Source organism: Ailuropoda melanoleuca, chromosome 14 (assembly GCF_002007445.2).
Source record: "Ailuropoda melanoleuca isolate Jingjing chromosome 14, ASM200744v2, whole genome shotgun sequence".
NCBI lineage: Eukaryota > Metazoa > Chordata > Mammalia > Carnivora > Ursidae > Ailuropoda > Ailuropoda melanoleuca.
The window spans coordinates 71,371,457-71,390,530 of record NC_048231.1 but is presented as its reverse complement, the minus strand read 5'-3'; the positions used below and the strand labels follow the sequence as shown (position 1 = coordinate 71,390,530).

The 19,074-nt window shown below is 51.6% G+C and overlaps 1 protein-coding gene across 22 annotated transcripts in view; it reads left to right on the top strand.

Annotated features, from left to right (window-relative positions):
* The window catches only part of CELF4 (CUGBP Elav-like family member 4), a 281,790-nt gene that overhangs the window by 76,146 nt on the left and 186,570 nt on the right, over positions 1–19,074 (top strand). The gene's annotated exons all lie outside the window — the stretch shown is intronic.

Here is a 19,074-nt window from a genome sequence, read left to right as displayed (position 1 = left end):
AGGGTGCCCCTGCGTCCCCGGCGCCCGGAACTGCCTCCGCCGGCCCCACGGGGCCCCAGGTAGCGGGGCTGCCCGATCGCCCGCCGATCGACGTCGGACACGGACTGTTCCTGGGGCGGGGGCGGCGGCGGCGGCCGGGGCGGGAGGGGGCGCCTCCTCGCCCAGGCTCGGCGCCGCAAGTGAGATCACCGCGGTTTATTTAAGGAGCCAGCCCTCGTCTTTGATAAACTATCGCTCCTCAGCCCTGGTTTATAGCTTCTGTGCGGGGGAGAAGAGAATTATTTATGGCCCCCCTAACTGGGTGTGATATCAGCCATGGCTATTATCGAGGCTAGTTCATCACCATAAAATAAGAAGTGTTCCTCGGGTCAAGGGTCTGCGCGGTCTCTCCTGTGGGTTCAGAGAGATGGGGGGGGTAGATATACGGCTCACCGAGTATCTAAAGATAAATGGAAAGATATGAGTGTTTGTGGGCATTATTTAAAGAATTTACAAATATACCGTGGTTAAGCTTATACAACGGACACTGCAGGGGAGCACGTGTATTCGGTATGTATGCTCACCGGTGTTTACACATGCATGTTTACATTCCTACCGAGCAAACCCGTATGTAAACACACGTTTCCATTTCTGCCCCACAGCGGGAAAGGTTAACCAGGTAGACAGAAAATGCAACCCTGGGTCGGGGCAGCTTTCCTTTGCATCAGAGATCCCTCTTTACCCGTTTAGGGGAGGGGTGGGCCTTCCTTCCATTAAGACAGCCTTTGTATTGTATTTTGGTACTTGTGATTGCAAAGCACGGGGCTGAGTCATCTTAATAACATACCCGCGGATGCAAATGTATGGAAATCGTGCGCCGCACAGGTTTTGTGTGGAGCCCCGCTCTGGCACGGTGGCCATTCCCCAGTTGGTTTTTTAGTGGCGCGGCTACACGCACATATATTATAGTAATTACTTTCTGGGTGCCCTCTGTAAGATGGCAGAAATATGCTCCACATCGCCCCATGTTATGTGTGAGGCATAAAGCCATATTGTAAGATAATCAAAGGCTTCTGAGAAAGGTTTGTGCTGATTAATAAAATGTTTATGGTACTTTGTTTTGGGGGAGATTGTGATAGATACTCTAGAGCCACCCAAATGGAATAGAAAATACCACATTGTTTTGGGAGGCCCTTCATCAGCCTGAGAGAGATTGCCGGGGAGTTTCGTGATGGCTAAAACCTGGGAATTAGATGGGGAAACAGAAAGAGAAGGTGGGAGGGAGAGGCTCAGGATTTTGAAGGGGGAGAGGCTGGGGCCTGGGAGAATTTTAGTAGCAAGTGTGGATTGTTCAGGATCTAACATTAACTTGTGGTTGTTTATTTTACATATAATAGAATAGCTAAATGATGGAGTGTATTAGTTCTTTAATAATTTATAGAAATACTTTGATGTTGCAGTAATTACATTAAAGGTCACATATCAAAGGTAATTTGGTTGAGCAGCTGTGATGGTTTCTCAGAAGCAATCAATACCACTGTCCGTGGTGCTGATTTCACCAAGGGGCCTGCCAGATTAAAGCAGGCTTATTACCAGGCAGAAAGGCCCAGGGGAAATCAGGAGCACATTGGAGCGACGCGCCAGCCCCCCTTCCACCGATAATTAACACTGTTCCCCATAATCTGCGCTAATCCTTCATACTGGGAGATCCAGTGGCATTTTTCTGAAATCACAAAGACAAGTTGGGCAAGTTTGGGAGAAAGGACAAAAAGAAACGTGAATATATGTTGGGAGATGGGAGGGGTGAGAAGAAGCCAATGGTGGGGCTAAAACACAGCCTGGAGTCCCCTTGCAGTGCCTGGAATGCCTGTCCTTTCTTCAAAGGCCTCACAGGGAGACTGGTGGCCTCAAAGACCTCATCACAATTCTCAAGGAAGGCACAGCCTACAGGGGGAGGGACAGAGAGAAAAGACAAGATTGAAGCTCAAACTTCCCAGGGCACATTGTCCCCACACAAACTCACATGGAAACAAATGAAAAACAAAATGACCAAATAAAATTATGCTTTAAAGTGGATTCCAGAAAACAGAACTGGTGTTATTATCGTTGGTTGGTTCTCTCCTTTGAGATCGGAGAAAGCGTGAAGCTAGCTAATGCAGGGACAGGACCAAGCAAAATGCTATCACCCAACAAAATAATGGGTATTTCCACTAGCTGAGACTGTGCTCCTGGCCACCTGTTTGGTTGGGGGAGGCAGAGAGAGACCTCTTCTTGTTTGGGGTGACCACATTAGGTGCCCCAGTGAGTGCACTCTGTGTCTGACTAAGGAGAAAGCAATTGAAAAAAGCACCTAGAAAACTGGTAACCTCAGCAATTTAGGCACTTTTCCAGACTTCAAAATCCATTAAAATCAATCCATTAAAACCAGCCGTCCACTTTCTCACTGAAAAGAAAAAGAGGGGAGAAAATAGTGCAGGCAACCCATTCTGTTTCCCAGCAAGTTCCAGAGCTAGCCTGTCGGCAGCAAGGAAAAGAGTATCATTGTTGATGCGCACACACGCACACTACTATCACCAAAAACAACAACAAAACAACAGAGGCAGAACTAGAGATGCCCCACATATGGGTCCTCATTTGGGGACTGAGAAGGGAGATGGCATTTCTCTTGGGGTAAGTGGAAGCTCAGAAACCATTCCACAATGGCTGTTTTTACAAGTCAGAGGTCAGTATCCCCAGGTACCAGCCTAACCAGAGTCCCTGGGATGGCTGATGGAATCATCCTTGGACCAGTGTCACAAATGGATTGTTTTTGAGTTTGGCATGACTTGGTTAGAATGAGATTGCTAAACCACAAAAGCTCATCAGGGTCCTTTTGAGCAGTATCTTCTGCCAGGATCTAGGCAGAGTGATTCAACTTTTCTAAACTCTCCATCTCTATGTCTTCCTCACACTATTGATCTCTCTTTCCTGGCCCCCTGCCCCTCTTCAGCCCACCCTCTTCTATATCCAACATTTGTTCCCCTATTTGTAGGGGACAGTCAACATGGGACAGTTTCTCATCCATCTACATGCATTTCCTGAGTGTGTGCTGGGCACGGTGCTAATCTTGGCAGATACGGTGTTCAAAAAAACTCATCCCTACCCCTCTTGGAGGTTTCCATCAAGTTAGAAACAGAAGCCACACACATGCACAAAAATATCAACACTACAAGACAGCAGGTTATTATAAAATGGGTAGGGTGGACAGTTGCTCTATAATAACAACAAATATTTATTAAGCACTTACTATCCGATGTGCACGAAGCAAGCATGTTTCCTCCATTACCTCATTTTATCTTCACAACTACCCTATGAGGAAGTTATTAGGATCATCCCCCACACATGGAGAGATCCAGTCTTAGATTAAGCAATTTGTCCAAAGTCGCACAATTAACAAATGGCCAAGCCAGGACCAGCACCAAGATACCCATCTCTCTTTTTCAGCACTACCAGTTGCTTTTGGGGGACCCAGACGATTGTGGGGTATAGGAGTTGCTCAAGGGTTTTGTTCAAGATATAGGCAGACTGGGAATAGAGAGTTGGGAGGAAGACAGGTATGTGAGATGAGCGCACTGGTCCGAGAATCAGCTGGGACACAAGGCATGCATGACAGGTCAGGAGCTATGAGCTGGGCCGGACAGGTCCACTCGGAGAGTTCCCTGGGGCCTGAGTGTGCACGGGAGGCCTCTTTGAAGAATTCTGTTCCTTAAAATAAGCCCTTGCTGCTTAGTCCCAGCCCCCGTGCCTTTGGGACTTTGCAGGCAATTGTCTTCCAGAAGACCCCATCTGCTTCCAAAGTTAGAAATGTAGGGCCTCTGGGGAGAGACTCAATTAGGAAAACCACGCAACATGGCCAATAGTGGCCAGCACTTTGCTCCTTTGACAGCAGAAAGGGCTCCTCACCAGGGCCGCTAAGGGGGAAGACCTAAGATTCAGTTAGCAGGAGGCCTGTGGAAGCAGCCAGAAGAGGGAGCAGACAGAGAAGAGGGGAGGAGAGGGAGCTGGCAGAGGGAGGAGGGGGTGGGGAGAGTGGGAGCTGTATCTGCTTGGTAAACATTAAAGTTCCAATTCACTAGTTAAAGATTGGCTTTTGTGCCCTCACTCTGGCAACCCGAGAATGCAAAGCAAACCAACACACTACTCTCTGTCTGTCTTCCACCCCCAGCCCTGGGCTCAGCCCAACAGACATGCAGCATCACCGCTATCACACCTCCAGACGCAGGTCCCTGCAACTGAGGACCAGTCATTTCTATGGAAATTCAGTGTGACCTTCTTTGAGTATACCAGGAAAGATGTTAAAATCGAAAATTAAAAAACAAAACAAAACAACCCTAATTGGATTTCTAGCCCGCCCCCCACTCCCCGCAGGCTTCAGATGCTTCCTCTGTCTTTGTCCCTTTTTCCTTTGCCCAAGTCCCATCTTGTCTTCCATTCTTTCTCTTTCTCCCTTTTCTCTTTACGCCTGTTTCCTCCTCTTTTCTCTCCCTTCTGGTCATTTTTCTCTTCCTCTTTTCCCCTTTCATTGTCCATCCTTTCTTCATTTATCCTTCTCACTTGCCTCTTCTGGCTCTCCCTTCTCCTCCTCCCTCCTTCATGCCCTCCCTTGTTCTCCCTTTGTGCACCCTACCTCCACCTTGACACCGTCAGAGACTCTAGTGGGACCTGCACCAGCTTTCCTGTCTCCCCTGATGAGGCCCATCTCCCTCCTGACAACCGTGCTATGGAAGTATCCATCCAATTTTATGTACAACTGTAAAGATGAATGATAAGTAGAAAGGATGCAGGCAAGAACAAGATGAATAAATTATAAAGGGCAAATGATGACAAGCCAGGGGTCCCCAGAGACAGTGATATGATAACAGAAACTAAAGACGAATTTATGATGGATGTAGTTAGCATTGTTAATTCTTCAGGGTAGTTTTACAACTTCCAGTGATTGGTGCAATCAACGCGTTTCATTTTAGAGATATGATGTATTTTCACTTGTCTGTCGTCTGGGCCCATTGTTGGTGTTTGTCTCTATGCGGTGAGCCTGGGTCCTGTCAGCACGTGCGTCTTCTACCCCAGCACCTGTCACCTTTGTGTGTCTCTGCTTCTGGTGGTGGGGTCACAAGCCCGATCCCTGCACACCTCCAGCTCTCTGGTCCTGCTGTCCTTCTTCTTACTGAGTACGTTAGCTTGGGGCCTCTGTGACAAAGTACCACAAACTGGGGAGCTTACACAACAGGAATTTATTGTCTTACGGTTCTGGGGCTAGAAGTACAAGATCAGGATGTTGGCAAGGTTGATTCCTACTGAGGGCTGTGAGGGAGAATCTGTTCCAGGCCTCTCTCCTCATTTCTGGGAGCCTTAGACTAATTCCCTGGCTTGTAGATAGTGTCACTTCACCTTCCCTGTATGCGCCTCTGTGTCCAAATTTCCCCCTTTGATAAGGACACCAGTCATATGACCTCATCTTAAACTCGATTATCTCTACAAAGACCCTATTTCAAATAAGGTCACATTCATGGGTACTGGGTGGGGGTTAGGACTTCAACATCTTTTGGGAGGAACACAGTTCAATCCATAACACTGAGAAATGGGCAACCCTGTGACTCTTGCATGGGAGGGAGGAGAAGTCTTCAACAGTGTTTGAGTCATGGCGGGGAGGGGGGGCAGGGGGGTCCCACCAGTCCTCACTCTGCATCTTGCCTTGGCCTCAATTTTTGCTTTCTCTCTTGGAAAAATGAATGACAGATCTCCCTTCTTTCCCCGTATTTCCTAAAAAGAACTATTCACCTGTCCTTTTAGAGTACTGGCTCTTAACTGACAGCAATTTTGCCCCTCGGGGGACATTTGACTTTGTCTGGAGACTCCACTGGCATCTAGTAGGTAGGGGCCAGGAAGCTACTAAACACCCTACAATGCACAAGACAGCCCCACAGCAGAGAATTATCTGGCCCCAAATGTCAATAGGGCCAAGGGACCACAAGGAACCCTAGGCTCTGTGTTAGGGTCAAGGGTGGGTGGAAAACACACAATGAGGCTTTGAGACAGGGCTTTCCTCTCTCTCTCTCTCTCTCTCTCTCTCTCTCTCTCTCTCTCTTTCTTTAAGATTTATGTATTTATTTGAGAGAAAGAGAGAGAGAGGAGGGGGATGGGCAGAGGGAGAGAGAGAGAGAGAATCTCAGACAGACTCTCCACTGAGCCCAAAGAGCAGCTCGATCACACGACCCTGAGATCAAGATCTGAGCCAAAATCAAGATTTGGGTGCTTAACCAACAGAGCCACCCAGACGCCCCAAGCTTTCCTCTCTCTTGTTCACTGGTTCTCCTCACTTCAGGGACAAGCCCAAGGGTCCTTAGAGTGTCAGAGGTGGGAGAATTTGTTAAGGGGCACGCTCCCCAGTGGTGAAAGCATAGAGGGAGTGATGGGCAGCAGAGGAGGGCAAGGCTCACCTCTAGGCATTACAGATCATTTCTGGCTGGCTGTTCACACACACTCATGTATCTGCTGGCCACACTTGGCTCTACAGCTGACAGTTTCACCAGTGATCTGTGGTCATGGAATCTGTGATCTGAGTGGAAGGAGTTGCAGGTTTCCTTGTGACAGAGTGGAGACCAGAAACCAGGCATCCGCAGCCCACCCACGTGTGGGGTTTCTCCAGCTCCTCCCTCTGCAGGATCCCCGTCCTGCCAGGAAGCAGATCTGGCAGCCTCTCAGACAGTGCCACAGATAGGAGGGCTGGGGCTGCGAGTACTTCGTGCAGAAAGGAACACCAGAGTTCCCAGAGGGAAGTCAGAAATGCCTTAAATCCAGAGAGCAAGTGCCAGAGAGGCACCCTCTGTTCTTGCCTCTCCTCTTTCACACCAGGCCTTGGCCCCAGTCCACCTTCCTTGCTTCTATCTAGAGACTCTTCACTCCTCTTCCCACAGAGACATCTCAAAATCCTCCCGCTCAGGCCTTTGCCTCCCCTAGACTGCCCACACTGGCCTAGGTGGGGCAGTGTCCCCATGTTTCCTGCAAGTGACTCTTAACTCCGATAGGGAGTCATTACTGAATGGTGGGCTGCCATGTCCCGGCGAAGATGGGCAACCCTGGGTGATGATGGCAGAAAGCAGTGTGATTCCTTATTCTTCAATTATGCATGAAAATACTTGTTGTAAAGAGAAAAGGGCTGAAATTCAGGGGGATGAAATCTCTCAGGGCCCCAGTTTATTATGATTCAAATGTGTTTTGATCAAAGGCATTTGCAGTGTTCTCAACTAGACCACCAGGGGGCACCAGGCAAGTGGCTTCCTCCCAAGGTGGCCGAGTGGGCACAAAGCAACAGAGTCTGGTGTGCCCAAGGCTGTGTTCAGCCCAGAAGAGGCAACGTGATGCCAAACGCTCCACTCCAACCACTTATTGCACTCCAGCCTGTAGTGACGACACCAACCAGCTGGATGACTTGGGACAAGCCACCTGACCTTTCTGGACCTCTTTCTTTCTTTCTTTCTTTTTTTTTTTAAAGATTTTATTTATTTATTCAACAGAGATAGAGACAGCCAGCGAGAGAGGGAACACAAGCAGGGGGAGTGGGAGAGGAAGAAGCAGGCTTATAGCTGAGGAGCCTGAATGTGGGGCTCGATCCCATAACGCCGGGATCACGCCCTGAACCGAAGGCAGACGCTTAACCGCTGTGCCACCCAGGCGCCTCTGGACCTCTTTCTTAATTCTATAATGAAAATCCTATGTGTGAGATCTTTATATGCTGTGGATTGCTATAAATAATCCAAGTATTATGAATGACGAAACAATGATGTGAGTGTGATTGACCGCAGGGTCCATTGCTACAGTAAAATCTGGTTATTCATATGTGAAATAGTCACAGGACAATAAAAATATAAAATGGTCAAATGTGCAATTTAGACCATACATCCTGTCACATTTCAGAAGAGCAAGCTGGGACGCCTGGGTGGCTCAGTGCGTTAAGTGTTTGCCTTTGGCTTGGGTCATGATCTTGGGATCCTGGGATGGAACCCTGCGTCGGGCTTGCTGTTCAGCGGGGAATGTGCTTCTCCCTCTCCCTCTGCCCCTCCTCCTGCTCATGCTCTCTCTCTCTCTCAAATAAATAAATAAAATCTTAAAAAAAAAAAAAAAAGGCATGACTGTGATCTAGAAAGACCAGAAAGGGCTCCATGGAGGGGACACAGAATCCAGGTGTGTAAGGGAGGAGAGATGAAGGGTAGTAAGGAGGGAAGACTTTGGGAAGCCAGGAGTTTGAATTTTCCTTCCGAGTTAGGGATGAGAAGGGGGAGAATGTGGTTGAAGAACGGAGCAGGCCTTCCTTGCACTGCTGCTCTTCAGAACCTCCAGCCAGTACAACCCACAGGCCCCAGTCACAGGCAGATGAGTCCCCCTGACATCCTGCTCACTCTGGGCATGGCTTCAGACCCCAGCAATCCCCAGTTTCCCTCCTCCCTGGAAAAGCCCTCCTCCTGCTGCTCACCCCCCACAGTCCTCCCCAGGCTTCAAGACTTAGCATTAAGCTCGCCCCCTCTTCTTCTAGCAAGCTCTCCCAGGCTGCTCTATGCCACATTGCTCTCCCCTGTGTCTGAGCAGGGTCAACAGCACAGGAGTCTAAACCCTGACTAAAGTGTGTATCTGGGACCAGTGTGTCAGCATTATCAGTGTGCTTGTTAGAAACGCAGTCTTGAGCCCCACCCCAGACTGAGTCATGTCACTCAGACTGTACCTCACTGCATTTTAACAAGATCTCTAGAAGATTCATGTGCACAAAAATGTGATGGCCACTGGCCTAACTTCAGGCTCTGAAAGTTAGTGCCTTATTTTGAATGCTCCCAGAAACAGACTCTAGACAAGCATTTGAGTGCAAGTGGGTTTTTTAGATAGTGACCCCAGGAAACATGATTGCAAAGTGAAGAAGTATGACAGGAGGGAAAGAAATCAATAAAGGGTGTGTTATCAGGCAGACTAGCTTCCCCTGTGAGTGGCCCTTAGTCCCACTGGGAACCCTAGACCCAATGTGGATCACACTCCCCAGGGTCATCCACCCAAGGGGTGAAGGAACTGGGGTATTTATACACCAATTCCCACCAGTCTTTGGTTGGGAATGTGTGCAGGGATCGTTAATTCCCCAGCTCTCCTTGGCTGACCACATGGGTGGGCAGACTGGGCGCCACGGTCCAAGAAACCCCTCAACGGCAGGTGCAGGTACTGGCCGTTGGAAGTGAGGCCACAGTCACTGCCATGAGGAGAGCAAGGGGCTATGGGCAGGACACGGCCTGCATTTGTGGCAGATCTGCTCCAGCTCCTGATTCCATACTCCTGAATAGGAGGGAAGATGACAGAAGTCTGTCTCTCCAGCCATGATGACAACTACCATTCACTGAGTGCTCACCGTGTGCCAGACACATCACAAGGATGATCTCGCTTATTGGTCAAGACAGCATTGCACAGGTGCTCTCAAATAAGCATTGCTAGCACTCTCTTATGGGAGAGGACACCGAGGTAAAGGGGCTTCCTTGGGGTCGTGTGGCCAGGGAGAGGTCCGACTCCAAGGCCCGTGCTCCAGCCACTGAATCTTGTGTGGATTCCATACCAATCTTAGGGAAAACCAGAGCCTCACAAGGGCGGGAATAGTGTTGTCCTCCTCAGTCCCTATCACCTAAGGCCAAGATTGGGCTGCTCCCACAGGAGATTCCGGCATCGGTGCTAGAGCCTCAGGGGGCCACATGAGGCAGGGCAGTGAGTGGCCCTATAGGTGTCACCACATAGGAGATCTGCCTTTAGATTGGAAAGCATTGCTTTTATGTGGAAAGCAGTATCTGATTCCATTTCAGCTCTGCCTGGATCTTTACAGTATGCCCTTAGGAAACCACTTAATCTCGATCTTTACAGTATGCCCTTAGGAAACCACTTAATCTCTCTGAACCTCAGCTGCAGTGACTATCCTGTCAGTTAGAAATACATTTGACTTTAGTGGCTTCAACAAATGGAGCTTGAGTTTTTTGCAGATCACAGAGTCTGAGGTTTGGTAGCATAACAATGTCAGAGTCTCTTCTCTCATGGTTATAAAATGGCTGCCACAGCTCCATGCATCACATCCACAATCAAGCAAAGTAAGTCCAGCTGCGTCTGTCGCTTTTATCAAAAATGCAAAAGGTTTCCCAGAGGCTCCTCCCCAGTGTATATCTCGTTGGCCAGAACTGTGTCCCCCAGCTGCAAGGCAGGCGGGGAAAGGGGATTTCATATATGCCATGAAAAAAACCCTGTACTTTGGTTCATGACTTAGAAGAGGGGAGGGATAACGGGTAGGAGCCAGCAGAGTCTGCCACACCCTCTCACAGAGGCGGGTGCAGGTACAGAAGAGGAAGCTGGGCCCGGGTAGTAGCCCCACCCGCACACATGCAGGGATTGCTTGTGTGAGGAGGCTGAGTCAGAAAGAGGAGTTTCGCAGTGTGTTCCAGAGATGTTTCTTCAACATGGCACTGCTAACTCAGCACGTTTATTCAACTACTGACATGGTTTCTAATTCCACGGGATTCGTAGTGGGGGATGAAGATTTCAGTCCCTTATTTTTATCATCTGTGGCTTCCTTGAACTTGTATCTTTCTGCGCCTCCAGATGTGGCTTCAATATTAAAGAATCAAATGCCGATGTGCCTACAGACAGCTGTCCCCCACCACAGGCATTCCTTGACCTCCCCCCAACACACATACATCCCTTTGTCTGTTGCGGCAGTGAGTACCGTCTGAAAGTGGCCCAGCCAGTTTTCAGGGCGAGCAACAACAGTGACAACTTTATTTTTCAAAAACTGAAGCACAGACTTCTGGCCTGTTGTAGGGGGGTGTGGAGTGAGGCCGTGGGCTCAGTGCAAAGCCTGCCTGAGAAATGAGAACCTACCCTCATGATTAGCTTCAGCCCCACTGGACTGAGCTGGGAAGGAAAAGGTCAGTGATGGCTCCAGGGCTGGCCTGTGCTTCCCCTGTGGCCTCTGGCAGCAGCTTGAGGAGGGCCCACTGAGCCCTCCCCAACCCCCGGTGGTAGGAACTGTCCCAAAAGGTAGTGAGCCTCTAGCCACAGAAGTGTTCAAGCAGAGTCTGAGTGGCCTCGGGGTGGAGGAGGGCAATGCAGGCAGTCCCTACGTCCCTACCCTACGTCGGATCAAATCACTCCTAGGTGAGCCAAGAGCATGATTTTCTCCCTGTTTTACTTGTTCTCCATCATACAAGTCCCCACAGCTGCTGTCCCAGTCTGAAGCCCTGGCCAAACCCCACTGTCCTGCCTGAACTGTGTGAGCTTGGGCAATTCATTTCCCTTCTCTGTGCTTCAGCTCAACCCCGGGATGCCAGTAGTGCCTTTATCCTCGGGCTGCTTCTGCATAGCATGGGTGCTGCCTGCAAAGCCCCGAGCGCCCTGCGTCCACATAGGAAATGTGTGGTGATCTCTCCACGGCTGTGGCTATCCTTGCAGGCACTCTCCCCTCCAGAGCGGCGACTCTCCACTTGGCCCCTTCTGATCTGTCTCCACCCCCGTCTGCCCTGGTCTGGTGGACCACTGACCCATGATGCATTGCCCCAAGCACCCCAGCTGCATAGCTTAGCACTGGGCTGGCCACATGGGGAGACCAACAAACCCCAATGAACAGAAGCCAAGTGTGAGAGTGGCAGGAACGTCCCTGGAGGTTGCTGGTCTGCTCCCTGCCAAGGCCTGGTTGTGCCTGAAGAGGGGGATTTGGGATCACTACTTCGTGCCCCCAGGAGAGGGGTGCGCGCAGTTCGTCTACACGGTTCACATACTCCTCCGCACATGAGACATCCATACTTCCCTCACCACTCCCCGTTCACAGAGCCCCACCCTGAAAAAGGGCAGCACCCCTGGAAGCTGAGCAGGGGGAGCCCAGAAGACTGAAAACCCTAACCAGTAAGAGCAGAAGCAGATTCATGCCCTGGCACCCACGTGGTTTCGCACGGTCCAGGAGGCCCTTCAAGGCAGGGCGACCCAGGGATCTGAAATGCATATGCATTTGGCCTCTCCCAGCAGCCCTGACAGCTGGCATCCGACAGCTGGGACTGCTCAGGGCTTGAGAGAAGGTTTTTAATTCAATTCGTAAGTGTTTCCTGAGCACCCACCAGGAGCATGGCCCTGTGCTAGGTGCTGCTTGGCAGGTGGAAGTGAGGAGAGGCCGAGGACCCTGCTGCCCCTTGGGGCTTTGCCTCCTGCAGAGGAGAAAAGATGTACATGCCAAGCAATTAAAGGACAATGGATTGTGAGTTTGGACTGAAATTTAGAGCTCGGAGTAGTCTGGGAGCTCTGCAAGGCGGTGTTTACTGAGTGCCTTCCATGAGCCCACGCTGGGCCCTGGGCACTGCCTTGGGAGGGTGGGCAGGATTGGGGCCCCTGGAGATGGGCTGCAGACAGCATTCCGTTGGGGCGAGAGCACACACAGCAGAAGAAGGGAGGGAGCAAAGTTGTGCCAAGACTGGAGCTCAGGGTGCCCAGAAAGAGGGGGTGCCCAAAGACAGAGAGGGTTTGGGGCCCGAGTGGGGAAGGCCTGGATGGTCCCACTGAGCAATTTGGTTTCTTTTCTTTGGGTGCCTGGGAGCCATTAAAGCTTCCTGAGTAGGAGAGAGACAGCTTTACCGTGATAAGCAGCTGGTCTGGAGGGACAAGGCCTGAGCCTGTCCAGTGAGAGGCCGGAAGTGGGAGAGTGGCTTCAGGAATGGACCCTGGGAGAGGGGAGAGCCTTCCAGAACCTCCCTTTGCTGAGCAGCCTCAGTGGGCTGAACCAGCACACTTGGGGCACGAGCTGGAAGGAGGCTACTCACTGGGTGCTGGGAAGGCCTCCTGGAGCGGGGTGTCGGGGAAACGTGGCTCCCTCTAGGACCCTGAAGTTGGTGAGGGGAACTCGGCATTTTGTCCCCACCCCACCACTGCTTGGAGGACGGATTGGTTTGGAGGAGAGTTCTGGAGAGCTTCCTAAACCACCTAACTGCAACTCAAAGTTTCTGAGATATTCAGATTTGTAACAAATGCAAAAAAAGAGGTTCAGCATCTTATGCACACGCGCACACACGCACACACACACACACACACACACGGACAGGCATGAAGTCAAGGAGCGGCCTGGGAATCCATATGTTGCAAATGCTCCCCAGGGCTTTTCAGTGCTCCTCCAGCCCCTGGAACCCTGGGCACCCACTCTCAGGCTAGCGGAGTTCCATCCATGACCTTCTGTTTTCCTCCCAGGGCCAGAGAAGTCAGATATTAGAGCGGTGCCTTAGCATCGGTGCTCCACGCCCCCTTCTGCAAGGGAGACACAGAAGCCCAGAGAGGCCACATAGCCCGTGAAGGTTTATGGACATGGGGCACCTCTGAGATGCCACATGTGGGTCCTTTCTCACTTGCAACCCAGCCTTCATCTCCAAGAGGCCCCATGGCTGAGAAATCTGGTAAATCCACTGACTTCAGAAAAGCTGGAGAGGACGCCCATTTCCATTAGCATCCATATTATGGGGTGTGCTCTGTGCAGTTTTATTACTTTTGAGTAGACAATCCAACAGTGCTTCCAAGTGAATGTCCTGCCAAGCCTGCTGTAATGAACAGATACAAAGCATGTGTAATTAGCACAGTGATGGTGTGACAGTGAGCACCAGTAAGCCACTTGCAGACGCTGCCTTTCTCGTAGGTAGATGACATATTCCTGCAGACAACATTGTTGTCTGCAATATTTATTTGCTGATCAACATTTTTTGCACCACACATTTTGCAAAGACGGACTTCTCTTTCTCATCTGACTTGGAACGTTCAAAATTTTCAAAGACGGCAGCCATCACCTTAAGTAGTGAACATCTCGAAGGTGGAAGGAACTTGGGGTGGGGTCTTAGCCCCTCCAGAAAGCCTCCCCGGATGGAGTGAGCCCCCATTCTCTAGCATCACCCCAGGGTTTCACTGGAGATGGTGCTGCATTACGAAGTGGAAGAGGAGGGTGGTGGCAGTGACCCTCAGACCTCACGGAGCCTGGCGTTGCTCCGTGCGCTTCAGCTAGCGCCCTGCCTGAGGGTTCCTCGAACACTTCCAAGCCTGGTGAGATCATGGGGCAAGAGCCCAGCCTGTCCCCCCTCAGTCGGGGGACGCAAACTGACTCTGGTGGCTGCGGGAGCCCTCCTGGCTCCTGCCCACAGGTTCTGGGAAGACAGTATGTGCCGTCTTCCTCTATTCTTATTAAACGATTTATCTGGGGGAACTTAATATTTTCTTTTAGGATAAACTGAGCTAATACGATGTGCTTGTTTTAATTTGTGAGGTTAACTGATCTAATTATCTGTGGCGTTCAGTTAAATCCTTGTGCCTGGGCCGGCTGCAGGTGTGGGCTTTGAATCCTGCCAACAGGAAATCTCTTAAAACGAGCTGATCTAACGCAGCGGGTCTGCTGGTATGAGGGATTTTCTAATAATGCATGAATTTATTAACAGCTAAAGATAAATAGAGGACGTATTTACATTAAACAAATTCACAAGGAACTGTCTGCGGCTTCCCTGCCCCCTCCCAACACATGCATCCCCCAACTCCTGTTACTGCCTGTGCCATCCAGGGTGAGTCCAGAGCAACCCTGAGGGGCCCTCTGAGGCTAAAAGTGGATACCCCTGCCCTGTGACACAGGGGGGAGCTGATCTGCAGGGATTAAAGATCTGGAGTTTCAGTTGACTCCAGACAGAGGAGCCAGGGATGTCACCCAGGTCCCTAAAAACTGATACAATCTTGGGAGGTGAGCAGGTGCTTTCGCCTGGGCTGGGAGGATGGTCCTAGAAATCTGTGTTTAGGGCTGAGAGATACACATGGGGGGGTGTATCCAGGGCAGATGAGAAGGGAAGGAGAAAGAGTGCCTTCTGCCTGAAGCTAGTTGAAAGGCTGGTGACATCCAGCCAGATGTGGGAGAGCCGTGGTGGATGGGAGCTGTAGCCAGATTGGGGCCGCAGGAGGAGAACCTTGGGAAGCAGGAAGAGGGGGTGAAGGCAGCCCACCACACACAGGATGTGTCATGAGGGGATCCAGGCTTCCCAATCCCAATCCCACCCTCTGCTGACCCAGTAGGAGCTGCCCCATCCCCCATCTGGGCTCCAGAAACCTCTTAAGGCTGGGCCGGGGATACTACCACTGTCCAAGTGGAGTGGGATTCGAACTGCAGAAGGTCCACATTGTTTTAAAATACTGCTAGCCTGTATTGTTTGAAAACATGGCTTTGGGATCAGGCCAAGCAGCTCCAGCCACATTTGAAATGCATTTCCCATTACCTGAGGCCCAGGCGCCCTGACAGCCCGAGTCACTCAGTCCTGACCTGTTTTCAGCCAGCATCAAGCTCTCCCTCTTCCACGTGAATGATCCCGGATGAAGTCGCACTTGCAAAGGCACGTCGTGTGCAAAACGTACAAGTGCACACAGATGCGGATACTCGCATACACATCACACTCTGCAGATCCACGCGCACACGTCACACTCGAACACACACACGTGCCGGGTTCATGGCACATGTGTGTGCACGTACCAGATGAATGCACACACGGGCATCCATTCATGTGCCCACGCATGGCACACAGACGTACGTGTACACGCACACTCTTCCTCGGGCTCTTCTGGCACTGAAAGAGAATGTAGCTGTACAGGGACAGCTGAAGATAAACTCTTGATTTCTGATTTTCAGAGCAGTTTGGACAAGGTCCTCTGAAACACATTAAAATGCTAATCACAGCATCTGTCTGAACCCTGGCAGCTGTGTGACTTGGGGGAAATCGAACCAGAATGGATTCAGAAGCCTGCAACTCCTCCTTGACTCTCCTTGCCTCGCCCTCTCCCTGGTCTCCCTCCTCCCCTCCCTTGCCCGCCCACCAGGGCCCCCACCCAGCATCAGCCCTTCTGCCCCCAAGGCTCCTGCCTGCCTGCAGCAGCCAGGACTCCGCCAGACCCATGGTCCTGGAGCCGGGGCTCCCCAGCACTGACCAGCTGAGCTGCCGCGCATGGGCTCTGCCCCAAGTTTCCCGGCGGAGCTTCTCCTGATGGTGAGATGGCCTCTCACCGCTGACGGGGCCTCGCTGCTCCTGCCGCCCCCCGGGGAGAGCAGAGAACGTGCCTGCACTATCAAAGGTGGATGCTAAAAGCGTACTCAAGTTAACCCAAATGAAGAGGGCTCTGAGGGCGGAATGCCAGGCACGGCAGCAGGCGAGCCTGGGAGAAGCTTTCGGACCAGCCCCGATGACACCAGCTGTGGACAGGGGCATGGGAGTGGGGTTTCCTGCATCCACACTCCTGGCGAGCTGTCCTCTCTGACTCTCCACCACTGTTAGGTGACATCCAAGCCCTCCTCCACCCTTCTCGGACCATTAGCCCAGCCGAGCTCCTTTCTACCACTCCCCCTGACACCAGGATCCAGGACCACCCCTGCGCTCCTGAGATCCCCCCCTTCCCTTGCAGCTTTACACTGCATGATTTGCTCTGTTGTTTGCCTTTGCCTGGCCTTCTCCTGGACCCCAGGCTCTTTGCCGAGCAAGTCCTTGGTCTGCGTTCTAAATTCCACCTAGGCATCACCTTCTCCAGGAAGCCCTTACCAATCTGGATGAGGCGACATCAGAGGCTCCCTCCTGTATTCTCAGAAGTTCCTGTACCTACCTCTGTTTTCATTGTTTAGACATGATCTCTTGGCCAGTCCCTCCCCGGACTGTGTGTTCTTGGAGGGCAGGAGCTGGGTCCTACCCATCCCTGGGGGTCCAGCGTTGGCACCAGGATCGGCCTGCTAAGTTCTCAAGGGTGCGTAAGAAATGTGAGTGGCTGTGTCCCTGAATCCTTAGGATCATAGCCATTTTGTGGAACCCTTCTGTGGACATCTGGAAAGATTTCACCCTCCTTGCTGGGATCTGGAATGGGCTCTGGTCAGGCCTCATGCCTGGCTCCATGCGCCCACACCCCTTTCCCCCACCCAACCCCATGAAGATCGATGCTCCCAGCATACCATGGTTCCATTTTTCCTCTTAAGCATCAAACTGTCATTTCACTAAACACCATCTGGAGACTTCTGGCTTCAGCCCCTCGCTTCTTCCAAACTCTTATTAATGTGACGGGTGTTTATTCCTTCTTCCTCCTCTTCCACTTCCTCCAGAACATCTCAGCTCTGCAGCCTGCAGACATTCATCTTATCTTGGGGGAGCTCAGCTCTGCTGGGGAGGGCGGCCGTCGCAGGCTTGGCTCTAAGCCGCTGACGGTGATAAAGAGCAGACAGAGAGCCAGAGTGAGCTGTGAGGCCTCCTGGAGCCTACTCCCAGCCGGCCTGGGAGGGGACGGCAGAGAGATGGCTGGGGAAGGATCCTGGTGTGACTTGGTCTACAGTGGTTTCCACTCTGGCACACTGATCTTTCCAGAATTCTGGGACTTCGTGATGCCCTGGTGCTACCAAACAAAGCCCAGATTCCTACCCTGGCCCTAGACGATCTGCATCCTCCTGCCCTTCCCAGTATCTGTGTCTTCCCCAGCCCCTGGGGGCCTATCTCTGTGGCCAGCACACTGTGCTCCTCCTTCCTTCCATGCCCATGCCCATTTTGTGGCTCTCATCTGAACGCACACACCCCTCCCATTTGTTGCATGTCCCCAAAGGAAGAGCTCACACCTTTCCTCTCCAAGCAGCTTTCCCTGACTACCCCACCCACACCAACAACCTTCCATGGCCCTTGCCGGAGGGACCACATTATTTCACCGAGTGATCTAACCCACATTGTACTCGTATCGTATTTCCCAAAACAGACACGAGACTCCCCGGATGGTGCTCACAGCACCCAGCCCAGAGCGGGCACACAGGGGTACAGTCAGTGCCTGCTGCCTTGAAGTGAAGGGGATCAGTGGCAGTGACCCCTCTGAGATGAGCACCAGTTCCTCAGGGTGCCTGGCTGGCACTGGGGTGCCCACAGTTGGAGCCCTCCCCCTGGTGCCCACGCGGAGGCCCGCCCATTCCGGTCCCTGACTGTGGCCCAGCCTGGCACTCAGAGGCCAGCTCGTTTTCCCTGGTAGAGCATTAAGCTAATGCGTGTTGTGTCTCATTAGTGGCGTTCTGTTTGTGCCAGGGCCAGGCAGTTTGATGGGTACTTGATTGGATATTCTGTTTATTTATGGCAGGAAAGCATTCTTTATTGAGGACTGGGCAGCACATTTCTGTCCCGATGGCACTAAGATCCTCTGGCAATCATGCAATTATAAATTAAGACTAAATAAATAATATATAATAAGCAATAAAGACTGCATGCCTCCATGTAAAGAGCTCTCCTCGGGCAGGCATCAGCATCTCCCTACAGCTGGGCTGAGAGACCCAGCAGAACCCCAGCCTGAGAGACACTGGCCACCCCAAGCTCTTGGCCGGGTTCATTACCCCCCTGAGTACTAGCGTCCTCAGTCACAACACCTGAGCCGAAAGCGTGCCTTCATTGACAGAATACCTTTCACTTTCTGCTGCCATGGATCCTCACAAAACCTTGAGGAAGGGAGGGCAGGTATTATGATGTCTAATTGATAGAGGAAGAAACTAGGTGAGGCCCATGGAGGTTGAACACCTGCCCGGGACCACAGGGAAAGGCAGCCATGCCTCAAACCCCATTGTCTTGCCCTGTGCCCCTTGATCTTTCATAGGCTGGTCAGAATGGGGGCAGGAGGTGGAGAATCTTCCAAGGAGGTTGGTTCTACCATCTTTCCAAGGTTAAACTCAGAGGGTGAGGGAAGAGAGTAAAAATTCAGAGCCCACCTCAGAGCCCACCCATCCCCCCTCATCATAATGCCTGAGCCACCCGCAGTCTGCCCTTCTGTCTCAGGGATGAGTCAGTGAGAGGTTACCACCCATCACCAGCTTCTTAGAGGGCCTAGGGAAGCAGCGATGGGAAAGTGGAGGGAGAAGGTCAAGGCCTGGGCTCTGGGAATAGCTGTGGCCGAGGACAGGCAATGGCCATGAATCCACTGAGGGAAGTGCATTCTGCTGAGTGGGGTCAGAGATGGAGGAGTGCACAGCAGGGCCTCGACTGAGTGGATGGAGGAGTCCTGGGG